General features: G+C 35.7%; 1 protein-coding gene across 2 annotated transcripts in view; it reads right to left on the bottom strand.

Moving 5' to 3' along the window:
* Positions 1-11,282, bottom strand: part of CycG (cyclin G) — a 28,267-nt gene extending 16,985 nt beyond the window's left edge. Inside the window, exon 1 of one of the 2 annotated variants that reach the window (XM_081752843.1) lies at positions 11,086-11,282. The gene's annotated coding sequence lies outside the window, so the exon portion shown is untranslated. Of the gene's footprint in view, positions 1-9,700; positions 9,849-11,085 lie in introns of those variants that run through there. The other variant, XM_081752842.1, reaches the window with a different exon arrangement.
* Positions 11,283-16,799: the final 5,517 nt, after the last annotated feature.

Raw genomic sequence — 16,799 nt, 5'->3', positions numbered from 1 at the left:
TGTTATGGCTACGCATAGTGGTATCGAACGAAATATCAAGCTATTATTTACTTTATTCACATGGCGATTATTAGATTTACGAACAAATTAAGAAGATAAATGATTAATTCCGTTGACTGCGTCTGCACCAGTTTACCTGAACGGTTTCGGTCACTCATGCTATGGCCTTGTTCACCAGGTTAAGTCACTCAGATTCCATGGACACCTACTAGGAATCACTGAATTAATGATAACGATTTAATGCGGAGATGAACCGCGTGGCTATTTGTGCCCGTAACGATACACAGCTACTATCAATATTTGACATAGGTTTCTTGTTTCTCTTGCAGAAAGATGTACAGTGTACCTTCAAGTTTGCCACCATTACTAAATAAAATCAATATACTTCAACATATGCAACCAATGAACAGATCTGACTGCCTATGTTTAATACACTACACATGCTACCTATGTATGTACACTCATGTCCAAAATGATTGTCGCATATCTATAAATGTCTTCTTGTAAGAACAGAATTTGATAATGATTTGTAGGGTACTTTTAGTACTGATACTATGTGTATAATTCAAAAATGTATATTTGTGGTAAATTCCATAGGAAAAGAATTAGAGTGAGTAAAACAAAATGTTGCTAAATGGACAAGAAAGTTTTATTTTCGTTTTATTGTTCTTATTTACTGCTCCTTTGAGATGAAATTTGCCACATACATGTCTTTGCCGATTATACAGATACTAACATTATAAGAAATACCAGTGGAATTTGTTATCAAACTATATTCGTACAACAACATACTTATAGACATGCAACAATAATTTTGGACATGAGTGTACATATTTGCTCTTTAACGCTCGTTTAATTGAATTCGAAAGGATCATTTGCTTGGATCCATTGGCGTCAAACGTTCTTTTTCAGCAGCGAGGCTATATGGCACGGGATTTACTGTTTTAAAGTGGAAATCAGATTTGTATCCGAGGTACCCCATCTGAAATCGAACCTCAGAGAGCATGTGCACATTAGCTACAAGGCATCTACGGATAATCTGCCTTGCCGTAATATTGTAAATAAATCTTAAATTGGCAGTACCAACAGAACTTTGCTAAAAGGAACATGAACAACCGAAACAGCACTGTATCATACCGGGTGTGTCAAAAGCACGGGGTTGTAAGCTAATTCCGTTATGTGTAAAGATACGGAAAAAAACGCAGAGAAGTTGATGGAAATAGGCGATCTTCAATCTAAAATGATAAAGTCTTTCCAAACGCACCAGCTATTTGGGTTCCACAATTGCATCAGCCATTTGAGTTCCATACTCGTAAGGTGCCCTGTGTAAAATGAAAAGGCAAAGCAATGCTTCCAGTTCATAACACACTAAACGGAACGTAAAGACATGCAAAAATGAGACAATGATGGTAGACATTGTTATGTAAGGGAACTTTCGAACACCTTGGATCCGCTTCCCAACAATGCCACATTGTTAGAATGGTGATAATCCACGGAAACAGACTGTGGATCTGACGACACGATTTTAATTTAACAGGGGGCGCCTTACCAGTGCTTTGTTCAAACGGCCGGTGCGAATGGCAAATCTCTCAGTTTCATACTAAAAATCAACTATTTCTAACAAGTTTATTCTCTTTTCATTTTTTTTTCATATTTTTACTAACAGTAAAGACATCAAAAACAGACTTTCGATACATCCTGTATTTTAGCCTATGAAAGAAGTTTAAGTATTGATGCATCCCACCGATTTTTTCTTAATCCACAGATGGCGCACTGCGTATTCTGGCGCGAAGTGCTTTTTTGTATTCTTAGCTATTGTCACAACCTATTAGTGTGTTGACGTGCTTTGGTTGAATTAAATTTTTTGTTGTTTCTTCAAGGCATATATTTGCCTTAGCGTATTCCACGCACTGAATAAATGTACTGCTGAGGGTCTTTTATTATTAGAAATTATTTAATAACTGGCTATTTCATAAAAAGGTAACTAGTGCAGAACGCTTGGACATAACTGCTAGTGACTAGTATCAGTAGGTGTACTTTACTATCATGTGACTATTGGAATACATACATTTCTGCTAAATTTAGGCATAAAAGTAAGAAATAGTTGGATCCCCCAGCACTTTAGGTATCTATTAAAAGGTGAAGAAATTGGGTACGTATTTCAGAGTTAAGGAAACAAATTAATCATGTTTAAAATATTAACTATGACTCACCAAGATAATTTACAGAACGTTTTCGATGATAGCTTTCAGCATCTACAGTGGCGTTCATCAAAGTATCAACTGTTTCTCTTAATCACATCTCTCAGCATCAGCCACGATTAAGAATTTAACCGGAACGGTTTAGATGAACTAAAAGATACAAGTACGTCGAAGGTAAAATCCTTCAAAATCATGACTGACACCTCGAGACATGATTCCGAGAATCTGATATGTTTCGCAGAACAACGCTAAAGAATATGATAGCTACATCGAAAAGTTCCAGTAGTTAAATACTGACGTTACTGCCAATCAAAATTAATAATTTTCAACACACTTTGTCAAGTTTTGAGGAATATCTAACCATTTTGCAATTAATAAATTTAATTATAATAAAGGTATTGACATTTTCAACCGATATTCTTATGATTAAAAAATAAATGAAAATTAAAAAAAAAAAAAAAAAAAAAGTTTTCGAATCATTTGCTACTCGCCTGGCCCTTCTCACTGCCCGTAATTAAGAATAGCGAATTAAAGTACACAAAACTAACCCACCTTAAATCACGTTCCCCGTGAACTCACGTCTTCTCCCAGCTCATTTCAACAATTATTTCCTTATAATTAGCACACAGAGAGCGATTATCTAATACTTAGTCAATGTTAACTGTGTATTGTAAAGTATTCTTATTTACTGCGCTTAATAACCGAACTGACATAGTGCAAAACAGGTTTCCAGTGAGTTTCCTGATCTGTGTTAGAGAACACCAAAACAGCGTCTTTTCTCTCTCTCTCTCTTTCTACAGAACATTTCTTGTACGTTAATGCAACAACAATATTTGAACTACAAACGCAAATAGAAAGCCGAAACTTCAGTTATCTACGCAGTTGCAGTACCGTAAATGCTTTCGACGCGAGTTCGATCACAAACAGCTCACACAGCTTGGATCGTATGTGTGCTACGTCTGTATATGAAGGGTAAGGGGAAAAAAGGAGGAATGTCACAAAACTGGATTTTCGAGAAAACGGCGTTTTTATATTTTAAACCGCGTAATAAAGAATAGGATAGTCAAATCTTTTGCCCCGTTTTACATGGACATTTCGACATTTAGGCATGCATGTCATATACTGTCAAATAGTACTAAGAATCACCAACAGATAGGACAAAGCACCTAATAAAGCACCCATATGGACATTCCTTGTTTTTTCCCCTTACCCATCATATAAAATATTACACTAAGATATAGTGATACATTACATTTGACTGGTGTTTCGTAAAAGCAGGAGGGAAACGACTATACAAAAAATGTGAATTGTTACATAGCCAAAGAATCAGCAGCTTTCGTACAAAATATTTAGAACACAGAAAAATATTCATGCGTTACAAGACGGCAGTGAAATGCCTAGGAAAGCAGAAAAATCAACTTACTTTGTATTGACACATATTACAATGAACAGAACCGATGTGTTATCAAAACAAAATTTCGAATGAATAACTGAACGTATTTACATTCGCTTTTATACCTCATATCAGGAACCTGATCGATAAAATATCTGATCATACTATTACTACACTTAATTCACCTTTTGTTGATGGATAGCAAGTTATCAGCATCATTTATCTAAATCACTCCTATATGTGTCACTCTTCCAGTTATCTTTGCCATTTTAAGAAAGTTTCGCCTTGCGTCAAGTACTTGCATCACTCCACATCTTATGACATCAGCATTACTTATTAAATATTCTGATATCTCGATAAGGAAAGCATTCTATGATCTTTGTACTCAGCTTATACTTATAGTGCGTAATTTAACTAATACCTGTCAAACTAAAATGCCTATAGAATACTCGTCAAACAAATTCACGTTAAAAAGTAATTACGTCTTTATACGTTCCCAACAAACCTCAATTATGAAAGAAATTGATCAGAAATCGTAACGAACAACAGAAGAACAGGTTGAGAACTGACATACATGAAATCTATCTCCACCATAGGCACTAACCAGATATGCTTCCAAAGTTAACCTTGAATCTGAGGAAAACCTGTATATTTTCTAAAAGGGTTTGTCGAGCAGTTCCAAAACAGGTCTCAATTCCTTGCCCGGAAAGGACTCCTTCCCCTTCAGGAATGGAAATACCTAGAACAGCTTGACCTATGCGTCAAAGTAGCTCTGCATAACTAGTATGCACTACTCAGTTATATTTTATATCAAGGTAATAAAAAAAAAAAAAAAAATCACCATAAATATTCATGAACTGCTCATCTAGACGAGCTCTTTGATTTTGAACTAATAAATAGGTGAAAACTACTCATGGTAGTAATTTGAGCTCATTATTTGATCCGAACAGCTTTCTTTGTAGCTATTTAAACCCGATCGGTCATCCCTTCAGGATTTAAGCCCTCTCGCAACAACGCTCGGGTAATGATGGAAGATGGTTCCGGGTGGATGTTTGCCGGAATTTGGCTTGTTTTTGTCCATGTGCGAGAACCATGTTACTTACACATTACGGTCCTGGCAAGATAGCGCTGCCAGGAATGTGCAAGGGCCACGTAGGCTAACTTGCACTCTTTCGAAGTTACTGGAAGTTGGACATACATGAACCCTCCATATAAGGATGCGCCTCATCCAGACAAACTGAAACCTGTTTGGGAACTTGCTCTACAAACCCTTTCAGGAAATATATAAGTTATTCCCAGATTCAAGGTTCAACTTGGGAAGCATCTCTGGAGATTAGAGTAACTATGGTGGAGATAAATTCCATGTATGGTATGTCAGTTCTCAATCTGTTCTTCCATTCTTAGTTATGATTTCTGGTGCATTTCTTTCATATTCAGGAAACAAATATCCAACTTTTCGTGATTCTACAGAAGTAGCAATGCAGTAAAACAGACAGGGTAAACGAACACCTGAAGTACTTTAGTGTCTGATAGTATGATGATTTTGAATGAATAGGAATAAAATTACAAGGAATTGGAAATTTTACTTTTTTCAAAAGTTAGTACATCGAAAAACTGTTTAGTACCTCATTGATTGACATAGTTTGTTAAGATTTAGGATTTAGATTTCTGGGCTCTCGACACCTAAGGCCATTTAGCCCGTCACGATTTGAGGGATGACGTCCCTCAGCGAGCACACAATCCGGGGAAAGGGAAGGAAGCGGCCTGGGACCTATAAGTTAGATACGATCTCGGCATTTGCCTGGAGTGAAAGAGGAAAACCCAGGAAAACCTCATTCAGGGTGGCTGGCCTGAAAAAGCGTGTTACACTTTTTCGACCGTGACCCCACCGGGAATCGAACCCGGGACCGATAAATAGTTAGTAACAGATATAAAGATCATAACGCCGTTTACAGTAATTTAATATCTCAAACCACTCCGCAGATGTGGTAAACAGTGGTAAAGTTTGCAACACTGCTTAAAATTTTGTAACGCCAAGAACCTGTAATTACACCTACCAAAAACTATTGTTGGAATAAGAACAGAAACAGTCGTTTTAAGAATTTGGCACAAATACGTCGATATATCAATTTTTACCCATTTTTCTCGTATTTTCGAAACAGTTTGAGGTACAAAATCGATGTAAACGTCATAACGATCTTTATGTGTATTCACAATGATCTATGTAATTAGATGCGATACTTTCTCAACACATTTTCGAAATAAAGTCCTGTGAAGAAAAAATTATCAATTCCTAGTGAAAATATAGCTACATCATATGATAACTGTAGTATTCGACACTAATATATTTTGGACTATTTCCCCGTCCGTCTCACTTCTGATATTACTATTGTAGAAGTCTTCTAAGTCTGCTTGCTTTTTTATATTTCTGATACTGTAACGTCTTTACTTAGTTTGCAACACTGCATAAAAAGTGTTCTAACGCAAGTGTTATTATAATGTGTACATTTTAAAAAAATATATAATGCCAATTAAGGGAATAAAACTTTATATTGGGCAGGCATCACTGTTAATCTGGTTGTATTGCAGTATCTCAAACAATGTCCCCTTGCCGATATACGCATGTTACGAAATTTCAGTGTTTTGTATCTATTAGTTTAACCCTAGATTAGGCGCGTGGGTGACAGGTGTCCCCCAGTGATTTTTGTCACGCTGGCAACACTTTGTGTTGGTGTTCGGAGTCGCACATTTCAGTAGCTGAACGTTAATTGTTGGTGTTTGATGTGGTGGCAGTAGCATACTTCTGTTCCCTGTCTACAGTTTGTAAAAAATAAATTATTTCTGTAGCAGTATGTTTTAATAGGTCACCCACGCGCCTAATCGTGCAAAAAAATCATACGCGCCTAACGCAGGGTTAAAAAATTACAAGAACGTATGAACAAATGACCCATCCCTACAAATGCTTTAGCATCCTCACATATATTTATTCCACACTTCAGCCACTTTCAAAGCGTGCCACGAACCACTGGTGTACCGGGAGAAAGTCAAGACATCATGGAATACAATGCACACTTTATAGTACAAAAGTTGTAGTATTTCTGTATTTCAAAACGGTAAATAGTAATGGATTGAACGTAAGAAAACATATCACTAGGTAACTATACTAACCTGGATGCATTCTCCTAATAATTTTTCTTTAAATGCTGGCAAAATTCCCTACTGTCAGGATGTCTAAGCTTCAAAGTGTGCCTAATTACATAAGTGTCCAGCACGTCAGTCGAAATAAATAATAATCTACGTATCCTCTTCGGACGCACCTCTGTGTGGGCCCACCAGCTTCGATCTGCTTTCTATTGGTCATCTAGGACAGGTTTCTATGCGTTTTTATCACCATAATTTTTGTCCCATACATCCGGACGCCGTATTTATACACAAATCGTAAAAGAATTGTAATTTTTCAACAATTAATTTTGGTGCTCCCCTTGATTTTTATCTACGGCAAGTGAGATATTTTCATGTCGTTCAGCGCATATCACATAGAGGGCAATAAGAAGGAAATCAGTGAAAGAATTATAATTTCTCAATAAGTATATCGAGTGATGCGCCAATAGAGGGTTCAGTGACATACACAAACTCATCAAGCAGAGTGCGAGATCTTATATTCATATTCTTTCAGGTGTTTTTCTACCTATCTTAATGGATAAATAGCTAATTGTCTAAGGAATCTAAAATCCGGAAACTCTCTCTTCGTACGCCACTGAGGTCAAGATCAGTAAAATCATTAACATCACCATTAGGCACGTAGCCAGGATTTCGTGAAAAAAAAAGGGGGGGGGCGTCCGTGACATGAAATACTGTGGTCATCATACCAGGGGCTCGATCATTCTAAACTATTTTATTGGAATATATATTGGTCGTTTAGCCAAGGATTTCGTAACGGTGGGGGGGGGGGGGGGGAGAGGACATTAAATTTTGAAGGCCCAGGAGCTCCATTAATCTAAACTACTTTACTATCAACATATATTGGTTTGTTAGGACAATAAACTGAAGATACGGTATGTTGGTAAGTATTTCAATAACAAACTCTGAAGAAATGTCGACTAAAACAATTAAAAAAAAAAATGAAAAAGATTATTCGGTATTTATGTCCTTTCTTTGTTTATTCAAATATAACAATTTTCCTTTCTTTATGACCTCAACTATTATAAAAAGTATATATTCACTATTTAAAAAAAGTACATATTCAATAATGCCTTGTAAAATATTTTACAATATCTGCGTTCCTTTCTCCATCGAATCAAACGTTAACAGAACTTTCTTTCCACATAAATTTTTGTTTATATTATTCCGTCAACTACTGTCTGTTTCAAATGACAGGTTAAAGGAGCAGTACGAAATTGTTTATGAAATAACATGTTTGATTCTGCAAGAATGCGATGACGAAAAATTATGATAAATGTCAACGCTGTTACAGAAGGCACTATGCTTTCCGAAGCTTGAAATCTCCCTGACTAGAAATTCTGAAAAATCGGCAACTTTTCTAAAAATTTCAAATTCCCTTACTCTTCCAGGATATCTCGCTCACTTCGCCACCATGTATTGCAAGTAATACAAATCTCCTCATAAGAAAGAGTAACCAAGAGCTTCCTGTAGTATATTTTTAACTCTGATTCTTCCTTTTCTCATTTCATTTTGTTGCATCCTTAATTTTTTCATTTCTGGTCTCGAAGGGCGGGAGGTCCGGACCCCACCCCCTGGCCACGTGCCTGTCAGCATGCAATTAAGTTCCAACAAGAAATATTAATTTTAAATATTATTCACATATATTTTAATTTTGTATACTTCATGCGTTTCTTTCCGGTCCGTGAAAACACGGTAAAGCCGGCTCTGTTCCCAAGATATACTATGTGACAGCAATCTCGCAGAGATACTGTAGTGAGGAACTGCAGCAACCACTAACTACGTAGACTCAAATCCTGGTTATAGTTCGGAGCCACGTTAATCGTTGGCCACATCCTTTCTCGATACTGAAGAATCGAAAGTTGCCATGACTAACAAATGACGTAACTGAAGATCTGTATAAACAGCTTAACAGTAATTATATGGTGGCACTTTTATCGGGTTCACTCAAGCGGATGGTTCTACGAAATACAAAATGTATACGTAATTACTGTCACAGCACAGCATATTGAAATGAATTTTGAGTGACAGTGAATGTATCGTATGTGTGTAACTGTACACTTCCACTACCCTCGTTTACGCGTATACCACCGTCGCGACGCGCCTGCCCCGTACGGACGCACCCCCTTGCTTCCGCTCGGACCTCACTGCCCTGACTCGGTTAGACAACATTGGTGCTTTTTAGCGGTCACCTAGCACTGTAGTCTTATGCTATACGGTCACACTGTATTTATACTGAATCCTCCTGAAGTCAATCTGCATGTAAGTAATGGAGCTCCTCATTTAGTACATGATGCAAATGCAAGAAACGTGTCAAAATTTGGTAGAACCGTCTGGTCGAGTACTGCCCGTTAGCAAGCCAGCAAGGGTACGAGTGAAAATGGAAATTCGAATATACAAGGCTCTTTCGGTAGAAGACTTCTATACACAATTATTTTACGTTGCGCCCTCTAGTGTTCAACTAGTCACACAATGAGAAACATTTTGAAACTCCAGTTTACATTCCCATAATAATAAATAAAAAGAAGGCAAACAACGTAAATGTAATTGGTGCAAGGGCAACTTCACTCAATAACATGTGCAAAAATAAGCTTTGTTCCGCCACTATAATCGGAAGTTTAACTTCAAATTTATAAGTTTTACACTACGTTATGTAGTTTCCACAGGAATTCTTGGTCAGTTATCAAAGATTTTTCCAATTCTGTACCAAGGAAACGCTTGTTTACCGAATTTTACTTGCAAAAATAGTTTTCACGAACTATACGCTATAGAAAAATCAATCCCTTTAATCTCTGAGCTCTCAGCTGGAGCAAGAATTCAGCTGAGTTGCACCCCCTTGAAGAAACAAACTAAAAATACAATGAAATTCTACATGATAGATGAATATAACAATAAAAGTGATATCTCAGGTAATAAATATATTTACCCGGATGCGTCCAAACCGCTGGAGCTTTCACAAAGTTACAGAAACTCTATTTTCGAGCCTCTGTGACCTCCGACCGTCCCAGTAATTTTAAAGTTGACAGTTACAATGGCGTCAGTTTTTGCAACTCAGCTGTTCCCACAGATGAGCAATATTCATCCGCCGCAGCTGAGAACAAAATTTCGCGGACCATTTTCCACCTTGTAGACAGATTCGTTTTCACACAAACTCATGTGTTTGCATAAAAAATAACTTGGTTATAGGAAAAATACAATCACTTTTAGGAAACTACATTTACGAATAAATGTTTGAGCTGGACTACTTTTCCGACGTTGCTAAATTGACTATAACGAATTTTTTTGTTTGAAGTGAAAAGTATAACAACTCACTAGGTTTAGCCATTGCTTCTTTAGATGGATAAATTACGGCATAAATACACAACCGAATTAAATTCATTCCACTTTTCACGTCATTATTTCCACATTTCGGAATGATCGTAGAATTACTAACACAAAGGCCATTACGTAACAAGAGACAATATGGCAACAGAGCATCAGGCTATCTGCTTCGGATATCCTCTGCTAACTCCCCACCCCTTTCGTTTTCCAACATAAACAGAAGAGTCCAGGGGTTCATGTAATCAACGGATTTTTCTAGTAGATTGTTCATGCAAGCTTTAAAACAAAGTATGAAACAATCTAAGCTTCATGCAGAGAATTACATTTAAAACTCTCAATTACAGATACACTAAAATAAAGATCAATTTTAAAGAATATAGAGTATCTTCCCCTGCGTTTTAAATCCCTGATAAGTTACGCTCTTACTTCAGTACTATGAAAAGTTGCATTAATTTAAAAATAAGCGTCGTTTTATTGATTTAAGAATATGAACTCGAGTAAGATACTATTCTAACACTTTTACTTTACCAATAGTCTCTTTTTTTGACACCAAGTTTTAATTTAACCTACGTAAACAGGATGAAACGAACAAATATTAAGTAAACTTACCAGCAACTATTTTTTATATTTATTTTACTAACTTTAATTCACTTTGTCAAACGTGTGAAGAAAATTATAAAGCAAAATATATTTTAATCTTTTAGTTCCAAAAATGCTCTAAATATTTTTTGTTTTAAAAAAAGAAAACATTTTTCAAATTGAAGTTATTTTACTGTTGTAATTTGCAACCATTTCTTCCTTTATATTTTTGATTAGTTTTAGAAACAATACTTGATGTAGTTTCACTAATAACTTTAAAAATCGGAAAGTTGTTTACCTACAAGTAAACAAATTACCACTTCTTATATTAGGAAGATTTTTTTTTTTCAGGGGGTTGCTTCACCAAAAAAAAAAATCACCTAGAAAATTATACAAGTCATAGTTACGCACCTGTTGCTTGGATGATGGTTTAACTAAAAATTAGTATAGAATACATTTGCCAGTTGTAAGACTAGAAGCGGTTAAGTTGTCGAAACAACGACGGAAAGCGTGAACAAACACGTCAAAAAGCCCGTTCAACACATTTCTTGCGCACCGACCTTCACACTGCACTAGTTGAATTCAAACTGATTTGAAAAAATGATGAAACGGTCATCCGTCGCTTATTCCCCAGAGCTTGACGTGCCTTATCGCTTCCGCTGTTGCCAGATTGAACAAAAATCTCTTTCAATGGCAACGTCAGATATCATCAATAACAATATGTATTTTTCTTTTTCTCTCTCGTCTTTCGCTTCACTCGTGAAACTGTCGTCCTCGTTTCGTCAGCTACAAAAGGAAATTTGATTAACAACTAGGTTTGCCGCTACCATGCTACGCTCTGAATCATCTTTTTTTAAAAAATAGGGTTAAACAACAAGAGAAAACGGAATTCCACAATTGTCTTTTTGTAAACAAAAAAAAGTACGTGACGGACGTTTGAAACTGAAAACAGTTTTCTACCAATACATATAGCGAGGAAGGTAGGAAACTTTAAAAATTGTATGTATCACTTAAAAAAAAAATAAAAAAAAAAGCTTCATGGTCTTTTTATTTATTTTTTTATTTTACATTTATTATTCTGCCCTATTAGAAATGGAAGAACCACACTAATAATACCCATGCTCTAAGCGGGATTCAAACCCACGACAGACAGCAGACAGGTCATGCTATTCTCAGCAGCTAATTCCTGCATTTGGTATCCTAACATTGCGTAATAGATTGCACCGCTATGTAATATATTGTGTCAGCCAGACGCAAAATGTGCGTTTTCTTTGTGATAATAGCTATAGCCAGGGACGTGCCATGGGGGGACGAGCGGGGCGACGGCCCCGGGCGCCGAAGTAAGGGGGCGAAATATTCGGGAGAAAAAGGAAAAAAAGATAGGAAAAATTGCTTGGAATATATGTATGGGGGCGCCGTCGTATACTGTCGCCCCGGGCGCTGATTTTCCACGGTACGGCCCTGGCTATAGCAATTCTATATTGCACTTTTTGGGAGTTGCGTAGCGATCCGCAACTTTTGCGAAGACCGATACGTAATGAGGAAGGTCCCTGCTATATTACCATTTCATATCCTCCGATTGATCTGACAACTCAATGAATTAACCAATATTCAAGTATGGTCACGTTCAAACAAGTGCCACCGAGCACAGGAACTAATTAATTCTTCCTTGAAAGAATTTCCTCCTGAAGAATACAAATTTTTAGAAATTCGCATTGTTGGAAAAATGTTTAACTCTCAGATACTTTCAGGGCTGTATTTATGCAACATGATAGTACATGAACCATGGCCAACGGCGCCGACTTTGCAAAATTTATGTGGGTGCATATTAATGGCGGAGCATGTTATATGTTTCCAGGGGAGTCTCGATATATTTTTGTCGATTTCCTTTTAGTTAAAATCTTTTATAAACACTGTCATAAAGTTCTGTGCTCGATTCTATTCAGAATATAGCTCCATTTTTTATTGTGTGAACTGCCTTTGAGTAGGGCAGGGACAGATAACCGAGAGACTAACGCAGGGATGCTCACAGGTTGGTTTTAGGGCGCAAGTTATGTACATGAGAGTTTTTTTCTTTCTTAGGGAAAAGAGATTTTTCGTTCAAATTAACAGAATCGTCGAACTTTAACTATACCATAGTGGTTAAAAAAAAAATAAAAATTGGCAAACAAATTCCGAAATTGAATAAGTGTTGTCATAACCAACTTCGCTCCCGTCTATTACTTTTTGTTGGGGGGGGGGAAGGAAGATCATCCTCATCCTCATAGGTATTCTGCCTGTCAGGTCAGTTGCTGCAACTAAGAAGCTTCCGTGCTCGACGGTCCTCCGCTAACCTCTTCGTCTTTTTCTGTTGTGATATCGTCCATTAATTATAGTCTTCTTTGCCCCTCCATCTTTTTCCTGCTATTATACTCTCTAGCACGTCTCTCATGATACACTTCCTTCTTAGCCGATCTCCTAAGCACTTTCTCTTCATCTTTTCAATAATATCTAAAATTGTTCTTTTCTTCCCCATCATTTCCAACTCCCTCTCATTCGTTTTCCGCTCAACCCATTAATTCTTTTCATTCTTCTCCACACCCACAGTTTGAAAGCTTTTAATTGGTTCTCATTATTTTTGCATAATGTCCATGTTTTTGACCCATACAGTACAATACTCCACACGAAGCATTTTATGGGTCTTTTTCTCAACTAATTATTCAAGTTCCCACAAAACAAACTCTTTCTCCTAAAGGCTTCTTTCACCATTCCTATCCTTGCTTTTATTTCTCCTTCACACTTCATATCATCAATAATAATACTTCCCAGATATCGAAAACTAGTCACCTCTTGTATTTTCTCCCCTTCTACTTCTATATTTGGGCGATTCTCAGCGTTACGCACGGGACATGTGTACACAAACTCTGCTATTTTAAACAAAAATGCATTTTCAAATAAAATAAAAAGTATGTCAAAATTAAGAAAGAAATTATTAATTGCATAGTTAAATAAAATGAAACGCTCAAAACAATTGCAAATTTGAGTTATAAGCCAAAATTAAGCGTTACGCACGGAACTCAGACAAAAAGCTCATTTGACAACCTCAATTTCATTGGACATTCTCTGCGATTTATGGCAGCATTTTCATTTTTTATGCCATCACTTATGTCCTACATTCATTCTCCTTACTGTCCATTATATTTTTAAATTGGAAAATAGAATTTAGTTAGCTTCATATTATGTTTTCTTTTTTAACTCACCGTTAAGCACGGGACGTTACGCACGGGACTGAAAAGTAACCATGCAATTGTTTGATTGTTCTAAGGCTGTTATTATGCAATATCCTTACTAAAGAGGTTGATATTTTAAGATTAACATTTGGACATTAACAAGCATAAAAAATTAAATTACATTCCAAAGTATCAAAGTCAAACTTTGATAGGCAAGTCGCTAAGTGTTATTACCATATCTTTGGGATATTTGTCTGAGTGCTGATTGGTGGCGTTCAAACCAACAATGTTGTACAACTGTTGAGCTGCTCGATCCTCTGTGCTCTATGCCAAACGTTGAGTTTTTTGAACGCTGCCATTGTCAGGTGCAATGCGGGAAAGTGAATTGAAGGGAAATGGCTTTTGGTTATTTGGTATGATTGTTTGTTACATCACAGTGAAGATTTGCTTTAGTGTTACATTTTTAAATAAGTAATATTCATTCACGGAAAAGTAACTCTGTTCCAAGTAATATTGCCAGTGATGAACTGAATCGATCAATAAAAGCAATGAGTGGCGCTGAAAGGGCTAGAAAATATAGACTTAAACATAGGAACAAGGTGAGACTGAAGAATAAAGTGAGAATGCGGCGTTATAGGCAAGTTAAAAGATTAACTCTTTTCCTCTCACGTTCCTTTTACGAAACTCATTCCGCATTATTTCGTCGTTGGCCATTTAGAAGAAGAAAACACTCTAAAATGTGAAGAAGAACAAGGTAATTCAAGTTAGATTGGTTCAAGTAAAATGAAAAGAGTGCTAGTGTACAGCATGATATATTCATCAAGTGCTGAGAGCGACACTAATTCAGAATACAACTTTGAAGACGATGTTCATGATGATATTCCAACCCTCCAACTTTCGAGCTCAGAATGTACAATTTTAGAGCAGGTGTATTTCTCCTAGTGAAATTTGATTGTGGTTCTTCCAGAAATAGGATTAAATATCGGTATGTATGTGTGTCTGAAAGTGATGTAGAAGAAGATGGGGGCATTAGAGTAACAAATCTGAAATGCATGGACAACAGTTGTACAAAGTTTTGTTTTGATTAAAAGAACAGATCTTATGTCTCATTTGATCAAGTTTTAAATATACTTCAAGAACCCAATTTGCTGCTAAAGAGTGAAAGAATGTACCGTACTATAAAGTTCTAGAACCAATAGTCGTTTTTGTAAAGAAGTAAAGAGTTTTGAAACGAATCCATTTGCCCCCTACAAGACTGCCAAACCAACTTAGATACCTACCTTTCTAATGAAAAGAAGAAAGTGTGATTTATCATGATAATATGATTTTAAATCTCGTGGTAAATGTTTCTATGTAACTTAACGTACTATGTGTTTGGTAGTTATGTTTAGTTATGTTTAGTTTAGTTTCTGTCAGCAAATTCATGTTTTTTTGAGTTAACATAAAAGTTTGTTGTTCATTGTTTAACCTCAATAACAATAAACACGTATTGAAATCTTAATAACTTGATTATATTCACTTTCTTTCACAAATCTGTAAATGTCCCGTGCGTAACGTTACGCACGGGACAACATTTCTATACCTCATGAAATAAATAAGGAGGATAATAAACAAATTTGATAAGTACCGCTATTAGGCTAATAATAATTCTACTTTGGAGCAAAAGTTTCAATACTTTATATTCTACAATTACAAAGGAAAGACGAAAAATACATGTTTTCCGTTACGCACGGGACAGCAAAATATGACATGAGAAAACTGCGAATTTTGCCTACCAGAATAAAACATTAATTAAAACAAAATTGTCAAATTTTTGCTAAAGGTCCACTTCATATTTTTTGCTATTGTTCATATAATTACAGATTTAGAATTTAGTTTGAAAATTATTTGAAAATTGGGATATGTGAACAGCATTGAGTACGGTGTAGAATAGATAAAGTTTATGTGGTCAAAACCTAGTAAATATATTTTACAAAAAGATTTTAAATATCTCAGTATATAGTTACACTATTTCTTAATAGAAAAACATAAACATCATAGTTTCAAATTAATTTTGAAAATTTACTGACAATGGACCACTTGCCAGAGAATCGCCCATTTGACACTAACCACTTCGTTCCAATCACCAATGGCTTTTGTCTTGCTGACATTTATCTTCATCCCGTATTTTTCCCAGCCCTTTCTCAAAGAGATAATAAATTTTGTTATAGAATGTCAGATCTTAGACTGGAGAAATGGTTATCCTTGGTTTTTCATTACTTGGACATGAAATAAACGCCTGGAAGATATGCTACCCCAATACAATTATATGGTGTTGGAATGTATAATTCGTAGGATGTGATTTTTTTTTAATTTTAACACTTCCAGCGTATCCCTAAAAAATGCAATAAAGAAATAACGGCCATGTTTTTTTTTTTTTAAATATTCAACTATAACTGGACAATCTATACAAAGTTTGGAATCGACTAGCGAAAACGGCTAGCACTTGTGGTTTTCGAGATCTCATTGTCGAAAGTATTGGAGACAAACATATAAGCTTTCCTTTGGAGACAAACATATAAAGCTAAAGTTTTAATATATAGATTAAACGGATTAAAGTGAAAAATTAATGTAAAGAAAAATTTTAGAAAAAGTAACGCTTAAAATTAAAATTAACTTCAAAATAATGGATTATAAAATTAGAATTAAATATAATTTTCATTATTATGCAATGGGAATTGTCTTGAGTTGTTAAAGGTAATATTTTAATAATTAATGGAATAAATTAAGGGCATGCAAAAATTAATTGATTATTATGGAAAATCACTGTTTTCAAAGTGAACAAATAACTAATAAAATAAAATAAATGTCATACGATTGAGGAAAATAATGAAAAATTATGTATTATTTAATGTAATTTTAATTCTAACGAGAAAC

This window comes from Thermobia domestica, chromosome 3 (assembly GCF_964235325.1).
Source record: "Thermobia domestica chromosome 3, izTheDome1.hap1.1, whole genome shotgun sequence".
NCBI lineage: Eukaryota > Metazoa > Arthropoda > Insecta > Zygentoma > Lepismatidae > Thermobia > Thermobia domestica.
This window is presented reverse-complemented; position numbering and strand designations above follow the sequence as displayed.